This window comes from Stegodyphus dumicola, chromosome 9 (assembly GCF_044657685.1).
Source record: "Stegodyphus dumicola isolate Sdum_Otavi_A_Nest chromosome 9, ASM4465768v1".
Lineage (NCBI taxonomy): Eukaryota > Metazoa > Arthropoda > Arachnida > Araneae > Eresidae > Stegodyphus > Stegodyphus dumicola.
The window spans coordinates 56,219,161-56,240,369 of record NC_140776.1 but is presented as its reverse complement, the minus strand read 5'-3'; the positions used below and the strand labels follow the sequence as shown (position 1 = coordinate 56,240,369).

The following is a 21,209-nucleotide window of genomic DNA, read 5'->3' as shown; positions in this document are numbered from 1 at the left end:
GAGCTCTTCAAGAGAGTTAAAGTCTTCAATTCTTAAGAGTTCTTCGTTTTTCAAAAATGATTTTATTTCTCACAGGAAACAAACTACGGTTATAATTTGAAAATCGTATGAAATTTATTGTTACTCATTTCAAAAATATAAATTTTGACGCAGTTCCCCTTTAATATTTATTTTATATTTTGCGTCAAAATTAAAACTGCCTTCTTGTATCAATTATTTTTTTCCTCGGCCACTGCGAAATTACTTGAATATTCAGTTCTGTATAACTAACTCATATTTCATATATTTACATTGTTCAATCTTGAAATATTTTTGTAAGGGAATTTTTTTATTTTTGCTCAATGCAAAAGTAGTTTTGCATCTTACTACTAAACATTCCCTTAATAAGTTAAAAGTTTTATGATCAATGACTCACTACCAATCTGTGACGTTTTTCAGTAATATAAATCTTAGTAAAGGCCATTTGAGTTTTCTGTAATATTTTTCTACAAAACTACAATCTTGTTTCAGTATACTTTAGCCTGTTGTATTTCAACGGCTTATAAATAAAACAAAGAGTTCTAAATGTGTAATATGATTCGATAGGTAAAACAGAATTGAATTTAATGTATTCCTTAAACAAAGATTCAAGCATTAATAGGTTTTTTTTTCCATCTAGAAAATAAAAATAACTCAGTGTACCGCATTACTGTGAAATGACATTTTAAAGACTTATGACAAAGTATATTTATGTATGCTGATACAACAAAACAAACTTATTTCGAAATGTCATAGATTTTAATATTTTATAATACTATCAGGTTTTTGGTTTCGTTAAATTCGAATTCAGACATTCATATCGTAATGGGACGCCATTAAATTTCAATGACTAATTTTTGAATAAACTTTTATTGAAATATCTTAAATAAATGGTTTTTATTTTGTAATTTCCTAAAACATAACGAAAATTAAAAAATAACAGTTCCTCGCGTAACTCTCTCTGTTTTTATCATTGAAAATCAGTTGCTTTAAATTTAAGCTTATAATGAGAGAAAAAGTTATACCAATATTAGTGCTGCTGCTCCTCTAAAATCTGACATAAACTGAACATATGGACAAACTCTTTAATAATCATGATGAACTGGATGGCATGTTGGCTAACTAATTAAAGTAAAAGTAAACTGCGCAAAAGAAGGGGGACACAGTTTTATATATTCCGTTTTACTGGGCCGATTATCGAAATTCAAATTGCGTTTTTCATGTCTCGAAAGCGCGACTTAGGACATATATTTATATATAGTATTTTTATAATATAGTTATTTTGAAACAAAATCGGACCTTTTTCTGAAATGACACGCAATGGTTTTCCATATTTCGATTATACGACTCAAATAAAGCCTAAATATTAAATTTTGTAAAATTTGGGGCGAAATTTACGAAGAAATTCAAAAATTTACCTTGGTGGTGTTCTTTCAGTTTGCTCCAAGAATAATTCACTTGCCAGTATTCTTAATATATGGCAACCTATTTTCCTTTCACTTTTTATATTGTGCATGATCGGGAAAAAAGTTACATCGCTCCTACTTTCATATAATTTTAACAAAGTGCCTGAACCCCATTTGATGTTATTATCGCTTTCAACAAACATGCCAAATTTCAAACGCACCAATATATAAAATCACGTATGTCTTCGAAAATTTTGAATGAGAAACTTTAATTTTTTTGCAGGTTTGCTTATAAATACATCTACTTTAAGATGGTAGTAAAACTTTTATAGATTATAATTCAAAATCATTTTCGAAAAATTTATAAAAGTTATTTAAAAATAAAAAAAATTAAAATAAATCATAAAAAAATGGACGAGATTTATTTGGAATGAACTTAAATTTTGAAATGTGAAAGGAAGAATCAAACAAGTTTAATATTTTAAAAAAAAGATATATTAATAAATATATACCAAATTCAATTAACACTGAGAAGCTAAAATTTTGGCAGCTAATTGTTTAAGAACTACTGGTGGCAATGTTTACAAAACTTGGCAGTTTGGCATAATTTGAGTCGTAGAATCGAGACATGGAAAAAAATTGGCATGCCATTTCAGAAAAAGTCCGATTTTTTGTCAAAATACCTATATTAGAACAATGCTATATATGAATCTAATACATATCCTAAGTTGGGCTATTGATACATGAAAAACGAAAGTTGAATTTCGTCAATCGCCCCAGTAGAACGGAGATACATAACTGTCACATTTTTTTTTTTTTTTTGGTTCCGCAGTGTACATGAGGGTTACCTGCGTAAAAACAAGTATGAGTTCATAAGGAGGTAACCTATCTAATATTTATGGGTCTACGAATCCCCAATGAAACCAACCAATTCGCCGGGATTTGAGGTCAAGTCGTACCAGCTTTATTTTTTCAACCACTGATGAGTAAATGTTTAGGAGTCAGAATGTTATTACATATAAAAATGTTTAAGTGAATAATATTTAGTTCTTATTGAGTCGAGCATCAAAACTCGCTTTTATTAAAACTTGTACTGAAAAGGGCCAATACATTCTAAATATTCAACTGTATTTCTACGTGAAAATAAAGAAAACAACTTTCCAGATATATGGACATTCTTGAGATGTGATGATAAGATAAGAACGGTTGGATAGAATTTATGTTACTGGCGCCATCTATTGATGAAACAAGAAAACTAAAACATAATTTCCTTAAAGGCTGAATGTAAAGTTAGATTAGAATTAGGGTCGTTAACTAAAACAGAAACATCTTATATCGATGAATTAGATATTCTAGAGTCGTTTCATATTTAAAAAAAAATATTCTAGTTAGAGATCCTGATTCCAATCCATCTTTACCTTCAGCCTTTAAGAAAACTATGTTTTGTTTTTTTTCTTTAATCATTAGATGGCCCCGGTAGCTTAACTTCTGTCCAGCTATTCTTATGTTTTCTTATTACCATATCTTATCTCGTTTATTTCCACTTAGGCAGCTGAGGCAGGTGAATCTGTAATGTTATGAAGAAGTGAAGGGACCAACTAATATTTATCCTAAGTTAGTAGGTATTAAAACCATCGAAACTAGTCCTGCAATATTTACAAATAATACCCTGATGCTTGTTGTTCGACGTCTCCAATAATCATTATTCAGCGTGTTATTTTAACCTAAATCATAGAAGCTCCAGACAATAGTCATTGCTTAAATATTTAAAAAAAAAGCTGTTGTGTACACTACATGCCTTCCTTGTACGGAATATTAAATTATACGCATTTTTTCTGCATTTCATTTAAACTTATTTCCTCGAATTTCATTACATGTATACTTCTCATTCAATTAATGCTGTTCTGACCAAATGGAAAAGCAAAAATACATAAAAACTCAAAACATTTTCATTAAAAATGTAAAACAATAGAAAAACATAAAACACCAAATACAGTTAAGACAATTAAAAAATTTACAATTAAAATTAGAGTTTCTAGGCAAAAAACAAGCAATCTGGCCACTAGGCAAAAAGGCAGATTTTTTGGTGCACAAAACTCAAAGTTTCCTTTTGGTCCCACTCTGCAAAAAGACACTGAAGAGGCAGAAAGACTTAATTCACTATTCTCCTAAGTTTCAAACTTAAACAAATATTGGTGCTATGGTTAAAAAAAATTATGCTGATTATCCGCACTTAAACAACTTGTTGATAATTCTACAACTATTGCATGCAGGTTAGCTAAATGCATAAAAACCTTAACCGAAAGATAGGAACAACATAATCCAATCATTTTTAAAGCAAAAAATGCACAATTTACCAACATATAAGAATAAAAACCTGAGCTTACTGAACGGAGGCTCGCTAAGAAAGCGGGAGAAATATCTTAAGCAATTTTAGTTATGGTTTCAGGTCGTTTAAAAAATATAAAGCGAACGATTTAGTTACGATACACATTTTAAACTACAGGTTATCCGACTATCTGAGGAAAACAGGAACAATTGTTAAAGGATTTTTGAAGTAAGGAATATCCAGTGCTCTAGATGGCTCTAGAGGATGAGATGCTGTGGAATAACGTATTGTGGTACCAGCAATAGTGATTTTAGTGCAGGCAAATATTTTAGGAGTACCAAAGAGACAGTGAATAAGAAGTGGTAAACAGAGAAACAGGTTCTTTTTGACTGACAATAAAGAATTTAAATTAATATGTGTTAAATACTGTTTATTATAGCTGATTTCCCCCTTCTAAAACGAAACAAATACTGTAAATGGTGGACTGCAGATATCGGCAACTCATCCACGACTTTTTTTTTTTTTTTTAATTAGGGGTTGGAAACAAAGATGCGGCTTGTACACGCGAGATTACTGTATGTTTACGAGAATTGACAAATCTGGATATATACCTGTCAAATAGGTAAAAACAATCATTTTTATATATTCCTTATAAAAAAAAAACTTTTACTTTCTGTGCCTCGTGTAGTTTTAGATTAATTATTAAGTGACACTTTCCTTTTCCGACTTTTCCAATAATTCATTAATGTTGCAGAGATAGTTCACTCACTAAGTTAATTACTATCATATAAAAAGTTATATGATTGTTTTAATTCTTTAGATCTATTTTTTGAAACTGTTAAACTGAAATATTTAAGAACACTATCTCAAATTTAGTTCCCCCATATTGAAGTACTGGGCTCATGTGCATTTACAAACTGTAAATGTTTTTTCATTGATGTTTTTAACTTCAATATATGAAAATACTTTTAAGATTTACCGAAAGTTTATTCTTTTTGCGTTGTTTATTTGCTAGTTTTTTAACTGTTATTTTCCCCTGAAATTTTAAGAAGTTTCCTTAATGCCACCATTTATTGATTACGATTCATATTTACAGCATTGAGGCCGGTTTATATAGCTAACGTAACAACAAAAAATTAATAATTTTGTAATACGTTTGACCCACTAATCAGTTTCTAATCAGTTATCCGTAATCGATTCAAATTTTCAACATATTCTATGTCAGTTTAATAATTAATTTTGAAAAATAATTTCAAGATAGTGAAATGTTTTTTCTGAATTATTTTCATTGTATTTAAGTGTATTTTAAACAAGCTAGTAAACAAGCGAGTAAGCTATACAATTCAACACATTTTTAATAATTTATTTGTGTATTTCTGTTGGTTAACCTCTCAAAACTTAGTATGTAAAAGCTGTTTTTCCAATTATGGAGCATAACTGTGGAATAAAAAACAATACAAACATAAACATACATAAATATTAATCTAATTAATAATCTGATGCCAGATAAATACTGTAACGTTTCTGGGAGACAGAAGTTAATGTAAAAAAAGGAACTGCTTCGTATTATTGCTTAATATATAATTAATCTTCCATATTTACGCCCTTTCCATATCTCTACAAGGCAATGCCTGAGTTGCCCAATGAGCTTAGTTTGTAGAGACATTAGGTTATTTCGAAGCGGAGAGATGAAAAATGAGCAACGCCTTCGCCGGGACTCGAACCACGGACCTCTGGAATGCGCGCCCATTGTGCTGATCACTGCACTACGAAGGCATGCTAAGAAGGCGGGAGAAATATCTTATAAGGTGTCCCTCATTACAACACGTATTGAAACCTGGTAAGAAAAGAAAATAAGTTCGGACATTTCCTAGCATTTTGATACTTGTATCATATCAATGCATTAAGTAATTATTACAATGTTTTGATAATACTCACATTCATTTTCGATGATACTGTATTTAAAAATTGTGCTATCACGAAGTAGCTTTAAAAAACGTATGAACCAGTTTAGGTCCTTATGTTTTGTACATTAATTACCCAGTTTAAGTACTTCTGACCTTAGCAACTGCGAAAAACCATTAAGCAAAACAGAAAACTCTTCAAAGTTGTGCAGATTTTATTCTTGGAGACTTTTCTTGATAATATTATAAATTTAGTTGCGTTGATAAATAGTAATTACGCTGAACAATCGCAGTTCATTCATCATATGATTTACGTTCATTTTCGAGCAGATAATATTGGAAGACCACAACAGCGAATGAAATTCGTGTGTATAAAAAATAGGCAGTTTTTAATAATTGTTTTTTTAAATTTATTGAGCCGAGAATTAAACGTTTCTTTCTGAAATTTACTATTTTAAGTAACTGATTTTAACATTCATAAACAAAACATTCGAAAGGCAATACTCATGAAACATATAAATTCAATTATTTCTCATTTTGAATGGCAGTACTATGCAATAATAATTACTTCTTTCCATTACTTTGCAATAATGGTAAAAGAAAATTATTATTATAGCGGAAAGAAAATAAATCTAATTATATATCTAAACATTCTAATAATGTCTAAGTAATATATCTAAATGACCGCCCGGTGACGAAGTGGCTGCACCACATGTCCGGGGTTCGATCGCCGGGCTGAGCAAGGGTATGACTTAGCCTTTCATGCTTTGAGTGGGGAGGTAAAATGAGTACCAAACAAGCTGACCACTTGTCCAGGGCATATGCTGACGCACCCCGGGCCCAAGGTCAAGAAAGCAGATTTCGGGTACAGTAGGCAGTGGCCCACTAGGGCTGTTGCTCCACTGAGTTTAGTTTAGTTAATATATCTAAATAATATAATTGAAATAATATAATAATATGTAAATAATATAATAATATCTAATTAATATAATCTAAATAAATATATTCTTTTGGTTACGATTTTTTTGTTGCTCTAGATATCCTAAATTCATTTCTGGTTTTTGCGTCAATTTTGTAACTAATATGAAGCTACGGGAATTATGAGTTTTGGATTTTTTTTAAATTTTTGCATACTAAATTTAGTAATATATTTAGTAATCAAATAATAATAGTAAATATAGTAATAAATATGTTAGTGTGGACAGCTGAGCATTATGCTAAGGAATCACATCTATTTCCTTCACGTTCCTTTTCACGTAGAATTTATCAAATGCCCGTGACATAAATAAAATTCGGATGTTTTTCATAATATAATGCAGTAAAGCATAATTGTAAGCATCTAGGATTGTTCTACCTCGTAAACCAAAATACATCAAAAACTATATTAGCAGTATTAGATGTTCACAATATATCTTTTATGTCTTGAATAAAAATGGCAGTTTTGAGACATTTAATTTAAACAAGGTTTTGACCATCACCCAAAATTTCATTAATAATCTCATCTAATTAACTTAAATTTGAATAGATTTAATTTAAAATAATTCTTCTGATCAACTTTTGATTTTTGTGATTATTTCCAGAATGACATCAATCGCTAAAAAATATTGCTTATATCATATTTTCTATAGAAATAGAATTATTTGTTTTCTTATTTCCAATTTTCGTCATTTAAACGAATTAACTTGAAAGATTCAAAAATTTGAAGTACTTTAGCTTTTATTATTTCTCAGTAAGCGTCACAACATACATGACCTTGACTTTTAGCCTAACAGAATAAAGGCATTTTGTTCCTCTGAAAATAACACGTTCTGACGAAATGACATGCACTGATCAACACAAATATCTCAACATCACTTAGTGAATGAAGTTACGAAATATTTTTCTGAATAGCATTAGACATTTTTATGTTATAAAGGAACTCGTTTTGTGAAAACTCATTATTCCAAAACGTCCTCTGAAGAATTAATTTTTCCAAATAATTTCCTGCTGTTGTTTATGAGTTTCATTTTGTTTTTATTGCAAGATTATATAAATGCAATCCTGAAAATAAAAATACAGATTTGTATTAGATTTAATATATCATAGCAAAGACCTGAGGTTTCAAAAATATGACATGAAAAGTTAAAATTTTCCAATAAAGCACAGTTAAGTTTAATGATTAGCATTCGCTTTTATCCTCCCCCTCCCGAAAAAAAAAACTTCTTTGCATATCAAAATTGATTTGCAGGGGATCACTCTTCTTTAAACAGAAGAAATAGCAAAGACACTTTTGTATTCATTTAAATGGTATAAATTTAATAAAAATGCATGATTTAAATAAGCAAAATATGGTGTATTTCTGGTCTATAGAACACGCTTTTGCTTCTTGAAGAAGACTGATGGCGTATCATTTTTCTTCAAAATACACTTTTCCTAACTCGTATCTATCTACGTTGATGTCAATAATAGACGTTTAGATCAGTAATCTACATTTCACTAAATTTTGAATTTGAAACTGCCATGTTTCGTTTTTTTTATATATTAATCGTTATACGATAAGCTTAATTTTTTTTCTGTATTCTTAACAATTTCTGAATAAACATCGAAAAGGACGTTCTAAAAATTTAACTAAAAGATATCAGAAAATACCTCTCGTAGAAATAGTGATTTCTCATTGCATTTGTTTCGACATATCTACTGACAGTTTCAAGATTTAATAAAATACCTGAGTTATTAGAATTTTCAATCTTATTTTTTTAAGAAGAATGATAATTTATTTTCTTTTTTCTCCTATAATGGAAGGCATTAAAAACATCATGAACATTTTAACTTACTTTTGAACTTAAATATCCGTTTATTGAAATCTGAATGACAATTTCTACGAAATAATTTAAATTACAATCATTAGTTTAGTAACAGAAATTCGTTATAGATTTAAAACTTGAATTCCATTAATCTTAAATGTAAGCCTTTACCAGGAATTGATTTTCGTAAAAAAGCTTGAAGCATTTCTGAAGAATGTGAAATGTGATCCCCTTCGCGGAAAACTAATATTCTGAGAAGATTATAGATTTATTATTCTTTTTCCCAAAAAGATTTGGGAGGAATTTGCGACCTCCTTGTTAACTTTCGTGATTATTTTGCTCAGCTAACAATTGGGAGATCCCCCAGTGATTCGAATTACAGTGACGGTATAGTTGATTTTACATTCTTCCTTTACCGAAAAAAAAAAAAAAAAAAAAAAAAAAAAAAAACATAACTGTTTTATCACATACAGGAATGTGATGCTAAAGCAAAGTTTAAAGAAATTAAACATTTAGCAGTAGTAGCAATAAAAGCTCCCTGAGATATGTTGTGCAGACATTGAAGACAATAAAAGTTATAAGATAAAGTTATAAGACAATAAAAGATAAAGACTTAACCAATTTATTAACAATATAATAAAGAATAAAAACACAGAAAATAAATGTCAACAATATCAAAGTCATAGGAAAAAAATATAATATAATCATCATTCATCAAACAATATTTTTACCTGGTCTCCAAAACACTGGCATTATATACAAACAAAAAGTCCTAAACAGTAATTATGCGGCCTAAAATTGAAGCTGGCTACACATTCAATAAGTCCATAATCAATGGTCAAGAAAAACACCTGAAATTTAAATCAAGTTCTTGAAAACACTTAAAACCGGCCTAACTCCGTTTGCACAAGGAATCGCCGCTTACGTATTTTTAATTGCCGCCTTTATTGAAGAACATGGATGCCGCCCACGGCAGTCACTCACATGGTAGCCTCTGAAACCAAGGAACTTTATTCTGGAACAGCCATCCCGCAAACCGGAACCAAGGCACTTTATTCACTGGACTGCATGCATCCTTCTGAAGGGGCTGGAAACCGCTCACTCAAGTGCCAGGAAAGCAGGAACTAGAAGGATTGAGCTTGGATCTTGGATCATATCTTTACTGCTGGCTTTAGCTACTAGGAGCTCTTACCAGTATATTATCATTTTACCATAGGCCATAAAGTTAAAAATTTAAGAGGTGTATTTAAAGTACACCGCGCCCGAAGGCGAGATCAATAAATGAGAGAACTCATAAAATAAGTTTTGCTAAGTTGCATATCATGGCATAGCATGGGTGATTATATACGTAAATGGCGGCGAGAAGCGAAATGAAATTCTAAGCTTCTGCGTAAGTCAAGAAGAGCAGGAGCACGTGATCAGCGTCCGGCATTTAGATTGGTCGAGGAGTCAGAGTTCGAAAAATGAAGTTTTTGTAGTTTTTGGCAATAAATAAAGTTCGAACATAATAAAAGCAACATCTATTTGTGAATTTAAGAGTCTTATGTCTTTTGAAACACTTGAAAATCTTCTAAACTTGCGATATAATCATTAAATGAAAAGGAAACTGTAAAAGGTGAAAATGAGGTCATGTAGCTCACTAGGGCTAATGAGTGAGAGTAAGCACTTGGTGTTACCACGAACTTTGATTTTAAAACACACGATAAGAAATATTAAAAATAAAAAGTAAACATCTTGGTTAAATAAGTAGTAAAACGAAGAATTCATCGATGAAAAATAAAGTCCTAATTTTGCAAAGTTCATCTTTCTTGAATAGTAATTGCAAAGGAATAGTAATTTTTTTTTTTTTTTTTTTTTTTTTTTTTTATACATTATATACACTACCACCACTTAGAATTGTGGTGGATCGTTCGAGGTCTTTTCACTACGTTCTCAATAGTAGGGTCATAGTCTGTAAGCGATTTAATAGCTTCATAGGGAGAATTTCTCATATCTTCAAAGAAGTTGTGTGCAGAAATTAGGATTTGGTCGTGAATTGGATTGATATCCAGGTCTTTGTGAATTTGAGAATTTCGCACGAACCAGGGTGCGTTCACTATGCTACGTAAGATTTTGTTTTGGAGTACATTTAATTTTTGTCTGTCTATTTTTCGGGCAGTAGCCCAGGCTGGAACTGCATAGAGGATTATTGGTCGAATAAGTGAGATGTAGATATTTTTCTTGGTACGGAGGCTTAATTTAGAGTTTCTTCCAATTAATGAGTAGAGAGCAATGAAAGCAGCGTTAGCCTTATTTGTAACATATTGAATATGATCTTTGAAATTTAGGGTTTTGTCAATATAGACACCTAAATATTTATAGGAGTTGGCAACAGGAATATCTTGGTTATTGAGTCGGATATTTATATTCACTGGGATATTTTTTCTGTATCTGCGAAAGAGAACTACGCAGCATTTATCAGTATTTAGTTTGATTTTCCAGTCTTGACAAAATTTGTTAATAATGTTGACTTGGAGCTGAAGTTTCTCTAAAGCATTATTTGGACTTCGTGAACTGGTGAGGATGACTGTGTCGTCGGCATATTTGAGTATATTAGAATGAAAAGGTAGAGGCATATCATTTATGAATATTGTAAAAAGCTTCGGTCCTAAAACACTGCCTTGAGCTACTCCACTGTAAATCACTTTTTTTGAAGAGATTGCTTCACCACAGCGCACTTGAAAAGTACGATGTTTAAAATAAGAATGCATAAGCTTAATAAAGCTGTTTGGTAAAAGGAAGTTAGATAGCTTATGAAGTAAGCCAGCATGCCACACTCGATCGAAAGCTTTTTCGAAATCGAGGAAGCATGCCGCTACTCCGTTCTTTTTTGTAAATTCTTGGGCAATAAATTCAACTAAATTTAATATTTGTTGTGTGGTATTGTGGCCTTTGCGGAATCCAAATTGATGCTTGTCTATTAGATTAAGGCGTTCTAGATGATTGGTGAGCCGAGCACTAAGTACTCGTTCGAAAACTTTTCCAAGCGCTGGCAGAAGACTGATGGGTCTGTAATTATTTGCTAGCTTTGGATCTTTTCCTGGTTTCGGGATCGTAACAATGATCGAATGTTTCCACTGCGATGGAAAGTAGCTGAGTCTAATACAAGCATTAAAAATATTTGTAATTAAGACTATGCATCTTCTAGGTAAAGCTTTCAACGCTTCATTAGAAATCATGTCATATCCTTTAGCTTTGCGCTTCTTTAATTTTTTAATAATTTGCTGAACTTCGTTTGGAGATGCAGGCATAAAAAAATTAATGCTGGGTCTGTTGAGGATGCTATTGACAGAGTAATTAATATCTTTTTCGTGATCAGAATTTTTATTTTCATGTTGTTTAAAAATGTTTTCTAATTCTTTTGCATGAATTTCAGCTATGGAGTCTTCGGAGTGGTGAATTTTGCCCATGTGATACAGTGGGTGAATTTGATTGGGTGAAAGATTTCTGAGTGATTTAGCTACTTTCCAAACAGAGTTTGGGTAAAGATCCATGTTTTCTAGGAAATTATCCCACGAATTTGATCGATGGGTGGCGATGTCTTCTTTTATTTTTCTGTTTAAATAATTAATATGACGTTTTTCAGTAGGATTGTGAGTAATATGCCATCTTTTTCTAAGTCTATTTCTTTCTTGTATAAGGGATTTAATTTCTTTTGGGATGTCATAGGGATTTTTATTCTTGACTGTATAGGTAGCATTATTGATAGCGTTTTGAATTTTGGAGTTTAATCTGGTGATTTCCAGCTCAATATCGCAGTCGTAACGAAGTGTGGCTCTGCTGTTAACAGAATTTAGCTGTTCGGTAACCATATACCAATTAACTTTTGTATGAGCTTTAGGGAGAGGGGGATAAAATCCATAGAAGTTGAAGACTATAGGGAGATGGTCAGATGAAAGTTCTGGGAGAACATCAAGATTAGGAATATTAGGAAGGTTTTTCATCAAAACTATATCTAAAATATCCCCTAGTCCGTTGTGCGTATAGTGCGTTGGGTGATTGGAAGCAATGAGATTGATGTTACTATTGTGGATGAAGTTGCTTAAATTTTCTCCATTTCTATTTGTGACTCTACAGTTCCAAGAGGAATGTTTAGCATTTAAATCACCTGCTATTAAGGTGGGGTAGTTATTTTCAGTAAGTAGTTTCAGATTATTGAGATCAAGAGTGAAGGATTGAGCCAGAGCGACGCGAGATACTTATAGCAGAAGTAGGAATGACGTCATCTCACGGCAACCAATCAGCTATCGGCACGAAATGGCTTTTCAGATGACGTAACATCATGTTTCGTTTTTGCATCTCAATTAGGTTGAGACAGTCCGTTCTCAATGCAAACAGTGGCAGCAAGAAAAAGAAGTAGAAGTAACTACTATATTATATTAAAATAAGGACTAAACTAAATAAACATTTCTAGGAGGCGAGATGATGCAGTAAAAGGTTTAAAAATAAGCTATGTTTTCCAACAAATGCCCCCCACATCACCATCTCCGACTTGAAATAAAAACCGAATGCCAGTATCTTTACAAAATTCAAAACAAGAATAAATGAATATCACAATTTCATTCAGAAATTTTTAAGAAAATTTTCCTTTGGGAAAATCTTATCCCATTATTCAAAAAATTTTACCGTAGCAAGAAAGTCCAACATGTTACAGAACAATACAAAGACATATGTATGATCATGCACTTAATACATTTACCCAGGGCCCTGGTCACTCATACAACATTCTACACTATACAATTTTACATTTACCTAATATCCATCATAATATGACTTATAACATATTTTCAAATAAACAAAACTTTTAATTTAAATACACACAAAAACAAATTTCATAAGAAAATTGTTCCACAAAATCTTATCAGGTTATGCTTAGTCAGCGGTTTTGTCATAGGATCAGCCAGATTATCTTTACTTGGAACATATTTTAAATCAAAAATTTCCCTGTTCAATAGATCACGAATGAAAAATAGTTTCACATCTATATATTTTGTCCTTGAGTTTTCAATGGGTTACTTGCAATTTTAAACTGAATGCATTTATCCAAAATGTTTTTAAACCAAACTAATTCTTTTGCTGATTCAGTCATGGAGATAAATTCAGCCTCCATAGTAGACAAAATCACTCCCCTTTCTTTAAATGCACGCCAAGATACAGGTGATTCTCCCAACAAAGCTATTTGTCCACCAATAGACACCATATCATCCCTGCTTGAAGCAAAATCCGAATCTGAATATATATTGAGCTTCAGTTCCTTGCATACGAGTTTGAATGTGTGCTGTCTGGTATTGGAAACGTACCCTAACAGTTTAAGTAATCCTTCCCAGTGAAACTTACCAGGATTGCTTTGGAACTGAGAAAATATATTAACAGCATAAGCTATATCCGGACGCGTACGATTGCAAAGAAACGAGAGACATCCCAAAACATTTCTATAAGGATAATTCATCATTTCAGTCGTTTCTTCTTGTGTACTGGGACTTTGAGACTTTGAGTATTTCACACCTTTAACTATTGGAAGGGAAGTAATTTGTATTTTAAAAGACTTAAATCGATCAACTATGTCTTCTATATATAATTGCTGATGAATTAAAACACTATTTTTCTCATATTCAAACTCCACACCCAGAAGCTTTCTTGTTTTACCTAAAATTTTCAAATCAAAATGTGAACTCAGGACTTTTAATATCCTTTTGGCCTGAACTTCACTTTTCCCAAACACAACTATATCATCAACATAAACCAACAGAATGACAAAATCTTTAAAACGATAGACACAATTACACCACTCAAACTTGATAAACCCTAGGTTACATAGTGTTCTATCCAACTCGTAGTACCATAATCGCCCACTCTGATGCAAACCATACAAGGCTCTACCTAAGCGACACACAAAAGTTTCTTTATCTCGCTCCACAAAACCCTGAGGTTGGGACATGTAAATTTCCTCTGATAAAGGAGCGTAGAGATAGGCACTTTTCACGTCACATTGTATATTTGCCCATCCAAGGTATGCAACTAAAAGGGAGAAAAAGAGCCTTATTACTGAAAAGTTGACTACAGGAGAGTAGGTTTCATCATAGGTATCGTATTTAATTTGCCGATAACCCTGAGCCACTAAACGAGCTTTAAAACGAACAATGTTTCCAAATTCGTCACGTTTAATGTTGAAAATCCACCTGCAACCTAGTGGAGTCTTGTCTTTAGGAAGTGGAACAAGATGCCATACCTTATGCTTTCGCATGTTGGCCATTTCTTCTTCCATTGGCTCTATCCATTTAAGCTTTTCTGCAGATTTCATTGCCTGGTTATAAGTGTTTGGAATTGAAACCTCTAGTCAGCTATCTCGGGTATACGACGTTGAAGGAGTACCAGTTGGGTCGATTTCACCACTATAAGTATTGCTTCCCTTGAAATCAAACAAGGTAGCATCATACTGAATATTATGTTCAGTGCAATACCTTTCTACATCATTTGGTGATCGTAGTCTTTGATTAGACCCCCTCTCAAAATAATACACATCCGTACGAGTGCCGTCTGGCCTTGGAACAGGTTTACGAAGCCAAGTTACTTGCCTCAATGTAGATTGAGTATCAGTGCCAATAATAGAAGAAGGTACATTGGTATCGGTTCTTTCCTCTATTTCAGGAAAATAGCCAACTGGAGTATCATTAGATTGGAACTCTACCCTTTCTTCAGATTCCAAATCAGGAAGGGTGCCCAGTGCAGCTCCACTGCCACTTTTCTGCATTCCAATTGACTCTTTAAAAGTAGCATTTAGGGTTTCTACTACATTTTGCTCATTTTCCAACCAAATCTTGTACCCTTTTGTTCGTACACTGTACCCAATCAATCGGCCCTTCGTTGCCTTTGGATCAAGTTTAGAATTTCTTTTAGCCTTTGGAATTCCCACATAGGCAATCGTTCCAAATGCCTTAAGATGACGTACTGATGGCTTCCGCTTAGTGTATAATTCGAATGGGGTTCTATCTTGGCTCTTATGACAAATTCTATTAAATGAATATGCAAAATACATTACTGCATCTGACCAAAATTCGGAACTCATTCCACTATCGTGTAAAATTGCAAGTACATTGTTGAGAGCTGTCTGATTAAATCTCTCACAAACTCCATTCTGTTCTGGAGTATATACATCTGTAAATTCGTGCTTTACACCATTTTTATTACAATATGACCTGAATTGATCATTATCATATTCTCGCCCATTGTCAGTCCTAAAGTATTTCAACTTAAGGTTGAAAGATCTTTCCGCACGTGCTATATGCCTTTCAAATACTTCAAACACCTGACTTTTCTCCACAATGGGGTACACTACCACGTAACGAGAATATTCGTCAATAAAGGAAACGAAATAACGTTCACCATTCCTACCTGGAATGTTAATAGGTCCCCATACATCAGAGAAAACCCTTTCAAGCGGTCTCTTTACTTGAATACCTTCTAAGGGTCTATAGGAGATTCGTCTTTGTTTATTGATTTGGCAATGTTCACAAAACAAATTAGGTGAGTGCTTTAACACAGGAAGACCTCGAACTGAATGTCTCTTACTAGTCCTGACAATAGCACCATAATTTATATGACCAAACCGACCATGCCATAATTCACTATTATTATGCTGAACTGTGGATGCCTCAAATTTTACAGATTTGCCCCCCTTTTTGATTATTTTCGGGAATACATGATAGTTACTTCCTATCAACTTAGCCTTGTACAAAGTTGAATTCTCATCATCAGTAACTTTAATTTGCCCATTTTTACCATAAAATCTCGCTCCATTGATATCCACCCTAGGTCCAGATATTAAATTTCGTCTCAGTTCAGGTGAATATAACACATCTTTAAGCAAAATAACCGTATCCCCAAATTTCATTTTAACAGTACCCTTCCCATGAATTGGAAAAGTTACCCCATCAATAGCTACTAGCATATTCTCATTTTTCACAGGAGAAAAAGTATCAAACAATTCACGATTTTTACAAAAATGATGAGATGCAGCTGTATCAAAGATCCAACTATCATCATTTTCTTCCAAATTGTTAACATTAGCTTGAGCTATAAAATGGGACTGTGCATGGGAATTCTTTTTATCTTTACTCAACTTGGGTTTGTTCTTACACTTAGGAGATGTTTTATTACTACTAGATACAGCTGAGGAAACAGAAGAAGCAGGTGAGGGTGATCTGGAAAAGTTACCTCTCATTCTACAGTATTTTTGAATATGACCTGGACGGCCACATTTATAACACTTGAGCCCTTTAATCTGCTTAAATTTGGGTTCACAGTGAGTACTTTGAACTTCTATAGTCTTATTGGAGTTTTCCCTATCTATCTCTCTTAAATTAAGACGCGTTTCCTCTGCTAGAATTTCAAGTTCAACATTTTTAAAAATGAACTTTTCATCTGGGCACCTCAAAATATTCTGAACTACTTGATCAAATTTATCTGGAAGGAACCTAAGAAACTGGAAACATATATATACGTCTCTTACAGCCTGATTAATATCAGCTAACTGTTCAGTTACGCGTTTTAATCTAGAAGAAAAGAAACTAATACTTTCATTTGGCTTAATTTTACAATTTAAGAACTCTGAAAACAGGGACCTATGTCTTGACCGATAATCTGGCTGGAAGTATTTGGCAAACGTATTCCATGCCACTACCGGGTCATCACGTTTCTATATTCAGGGCTTACATTCATATAAATTAACGATAATGTCAATCAACTTCTATTTTGATAGTCGGCAATAATTTCTTTTGCAATACCATTAACATCATTTAAATCAGGACATTTTTCAATACCCTTAACCAAAAGCCATGCATTTTTTTCATTCAAGACAAACTTAATATCTTTGGACCATGTAAAGTAATTACATGCCTCAAGTTTAGCAATATTATGCATGACACTAACAGTAGCCATATTTGAATTTTAACAAAAACCGCCCCCCAATCTCTTAAGTCCCAAATTAACTTTAAACTTCAAAAGTCTGCACTAAAAAATAACTCAGGGGCTGGTGGCCCATAACCAAAATGACGCTAAAGCAAAGTTTAAAGTTTAAAGAAATTAAACATTTAGTAGTAGTAGCAATAAAAGCTCCCTGAGATATGTTGTGCAGACATTGAAGACAATAAAAGATTTTGAATTTAACCAATTTATTAACAATATAATAAAGAATAAAAACACAGAAAATAAATGTCAACAATATCAAAGTCTTAGGAAAAAATATAATATAATCATCATTCATCAAACAATATTTTTACCTGGTCTCCAAAACACTGGCATTCTATACAAACAAAAAGTCCTAAACAGTAATTATGCGGCCTAAAATTGAAGCTGGCTACACATTCAAAAAGTCCATAATCAATGGTCAAGAAAAACACCTGAAATTTAAATCAAGTTCTTGAAAACACTTAAAACCGGCCTAACTCCGTTTGCACAAGGAATCGCCGCTCACGTATTTTTAATTGCCGCCTTTATTGAAGAACATGGATACCGCCCACGGCAGTCACTCACATGGTAGCCTCTGGAACCAAGGAACTTTATTCTGGAACAGCCATCCCGCAAACCGGAACCAAGGCACTTTATTCACTGGACTGCATGCATCCTTCTGAAGGGGCTGGAAACTCAAGTGCCAGGAAAGCAGGAACTAGAAGGGTTGAGCCAGACCGACGCGAGATAGTTATAGCAGAAGTAGGAATGACGTCATCTCACGGCAACCAATCAGCTATCGGCACGAATCGGCTTTTCAGATGACGTAACATCATGTTTCGTTTTTGCATCTCAATTAGGTTGAAACAGTCCGTTCTCAATGCAAACAGTGGCAGCAAGAAAAAGAAGTAGAAGTAACTACTATATTACATTAAAATAAGGACTAAACTAAATAAACATTTCTAGGAGGAGAGATGATGCAGTAAAAGGTTTAAAAATAAGCTATGTTTTCCAACAGAATGTAAGAAAGTTTTCCTTGAACGCTTTTCTACCAGCACTCTTTGGAACGGGAAATTTCTAGTAAAAAATTTGCTCTCAGCGACGTGTTGCTCGTATGTAACACGAAAATTTTACTAGACGGGAGAAAATGTTTTGCTTACAGCTCTACTCACGTAGGAAGGAGAGAATATGATGCGATGCGATGATCCTTTCCGATGACGGAGAGTGCTATCATTTTACAGGAATCTCTGTATCCATCTGGTTATTTAGCCTTCGGGATTCGTGAAGTTTAATACCCATGTCAACGATTCATAATGTGTGCGGAGTAGGAATTTTCTGTCGTAAAATCAATGCTGGAAATGGTTTATGGTTTTAAGTATAGTGAGCATCTCTTTCCAAGTGACACAGTAATGCGTCTCTGGTTTCAATAGACAGTTAATAAATGGAATAAAACCTAATAAGTTCATACAGATATAGTGCTCAGTTTATAGCATAAGCTCCACGAGGAATTTCAATATTGAAGTTTATCGCATACAGAATTGCTTGTCGGATCATCCTTTCGCACAATCAAAAACACGTTTTAAGTGTTTAGCTGTTTTCTAAAAAAAATCCTATCAGTTAAACTAGAGCTGTGTTACAAATGTTCTTTCGATTTGGGGGGGGGGGACGGTTAATGAGTTTTAAAGTGATTTTAGAATATAACGTTAAAGCAGTTTTACAAAGATCACGTACTGCGTACTGACTGAACATAAATTTAAAATCGAATTTTAGACACATAGAAGGAAGAGGAAGATAATTATATTTTTTCCAAATTGGCTGTTTACTTCAAAAGCGAGGTTGTGATATTTCTGATGAATTCGAACATCTTGATGTATGTGGCAATATTTTTATTTGACTGTCATGTAACACTGGCGATACGATTACATAAATATTATTGCAATGCATTCATCATGAGTGAAATATTTTGTGTTAAAAGTGAAAATAATCTGAATAAAAAACGACATTTTCTAAAAATGGCGGATAAAGCTTTTACGCATTCTAGCAAGAATTTTAACAATGGCATCCAATGCTATTTAAGAATATTTTGAAACCATTTATAATTTAAAGGCAGTTGTCTACTTTTCAACATCGAAAGACAAACAGTTATGTTTTATAGGTTTACTCAAATAATGGCTATAAATAGATTTTAATTCAGATTTCTGTGCTCCATCGTACACGAATAAAACATTTTGAGCCGTGATTTTATTAATTGTTTAAATTTCAGTTACACTGACTGCATTAAATTGTACGCAGAATATTCAAAATTTTGAATTAAATACTGATCTTTGCACTCAAATATTCGTTTGCTTTTTGTGTATCATTGTATATTTATAATTATATTATTTTAAGTTCTTTTCACGTATTAGATCATCCTGATGCGTCTAAGATGACTTTTATCAAGCTCTTATTATCAAGATAATCTCATACTAAGGTTTAATTGCAGAATAGAGTTAGATAGAGTTTGACTGATACATGCTGTATATCTGTAAAATTGTTTTTGCAACCATGGAAAATGGAAACGACAATCATTTTATTTTTTACGAAAAAGGATGTCATAACTTGTTCAAAATCCGCGAGGAGTCTTCCTTTACTAGGTTTTAGATTTGAGAGTTTAACCTTGCCCTAAACAGGCGAATTTAAGACATCGAAAACATTGAGAATGGCTTAAAAAGTTAGTTCTTTCCTGACGTTCATTAGTTGTTCTTGTGCTTTGTTGACGACTTTGACAATGATAGCATGAGAGTGACCATGACTTCGCTTGAACATGACAATGACCCGCTTGAGATGTTAATACAGGAGACATAATATATTTTAATTAAAAATTGTCGATATCATGTACAAAAACTCAATTTCAAACTGATGGAAGGCCACTGTAATGGGTTTCAATTTCAGTCCTTAGATTTTTGGAATTAAGTTTAACGCAGTATATATACAACATTCTTGGAAGACAGTAGATGGTGCTAAAATGACTGCCACGAAAACTGATTAGATATATATTATATGCGCCACAGCCTTACTTGAGTTACTCGCCGAAGATTATATGCGCCGCAACCTTACTTGAGTTCCACGCATTTAAACTTGAATATGCATTAGAAAAGCCAGTGAAGGATGCAAAAGAAATATAGAAGAAACACTACATTTGGTCCTTCAAAGAAAAAAAATTAAATATAAATTTTTCTAACAGTTATATTATCTTATTCAAAACGCATATTCAATTAAACTGGAATAATACTGAAAAGCCGCATTTTAATATTTAAAAAAAATTGACGAAATAAAAAATTACATCTAAATTCCTAAATCTGGAAACATTCCTCGTACTTTCTTTAAGTTAATGTTATTGTCCCTATGCATTTTGGGAACTTGATGTTCTAGATGGGTATTTTAGAGGCATATATAGTGGCTTACATTTGTTTTCGGATATTTGTGTTTTTCGATTTTCTTTGGAAATGCCACCAACTAAATGCTAGTGAAATGACTTTTTTTCACATATAACATTCATCATCATTTTCGAAATCTGCTTGTTTTGAGCCCACCAGCGGCCGAAAGACAAAGTTGCTGAGCAATAGAAAAACTATCTATCAAAACTATCTTTCTTGGCTTTCGTCTTGTGTGACACGTAAACAAGCGAATTTCTCTCAGGTAGTCCATGACGACATCCATGACGACTTAGGAGCGCTTTGCCATAATTAAATAAAGCAAGTCAAACCAACCTGATTGGTTTGAAAAATGGTATTCAAAACGTTTT

General features: G+C 32.8%; 2 protein-coding genes across 2 annotated transcripts in view; one reads left to right on the top strand and one right to left on the bottom strand.

Moving 5' to 3' along the window:
- LOC118183921 (uncharacterized) overlaps positions 1-21,209 on the bottom strand; it is a 158,346-nt gene that overhangs the window by 47,698 nt on the left and 89,439 nt on the right. The gene's annotated exons all lie outside the window — the stretch shown is intronic.
- LOC146995351 (uncharacterized) overlaps positions 98-21,209 on the top strand; it is a 59,394-nt gene continuing 38,282 nt past the window's right edge. The window contains exon 1 of the mRNA XM_085823461.1: positions 98-4,375. The gene's annotated coding sequence lies outside the window, so the exon portion shown is untranslated. The remainder of the gene's footprint in view (positions 4,376-21,209) is intronic.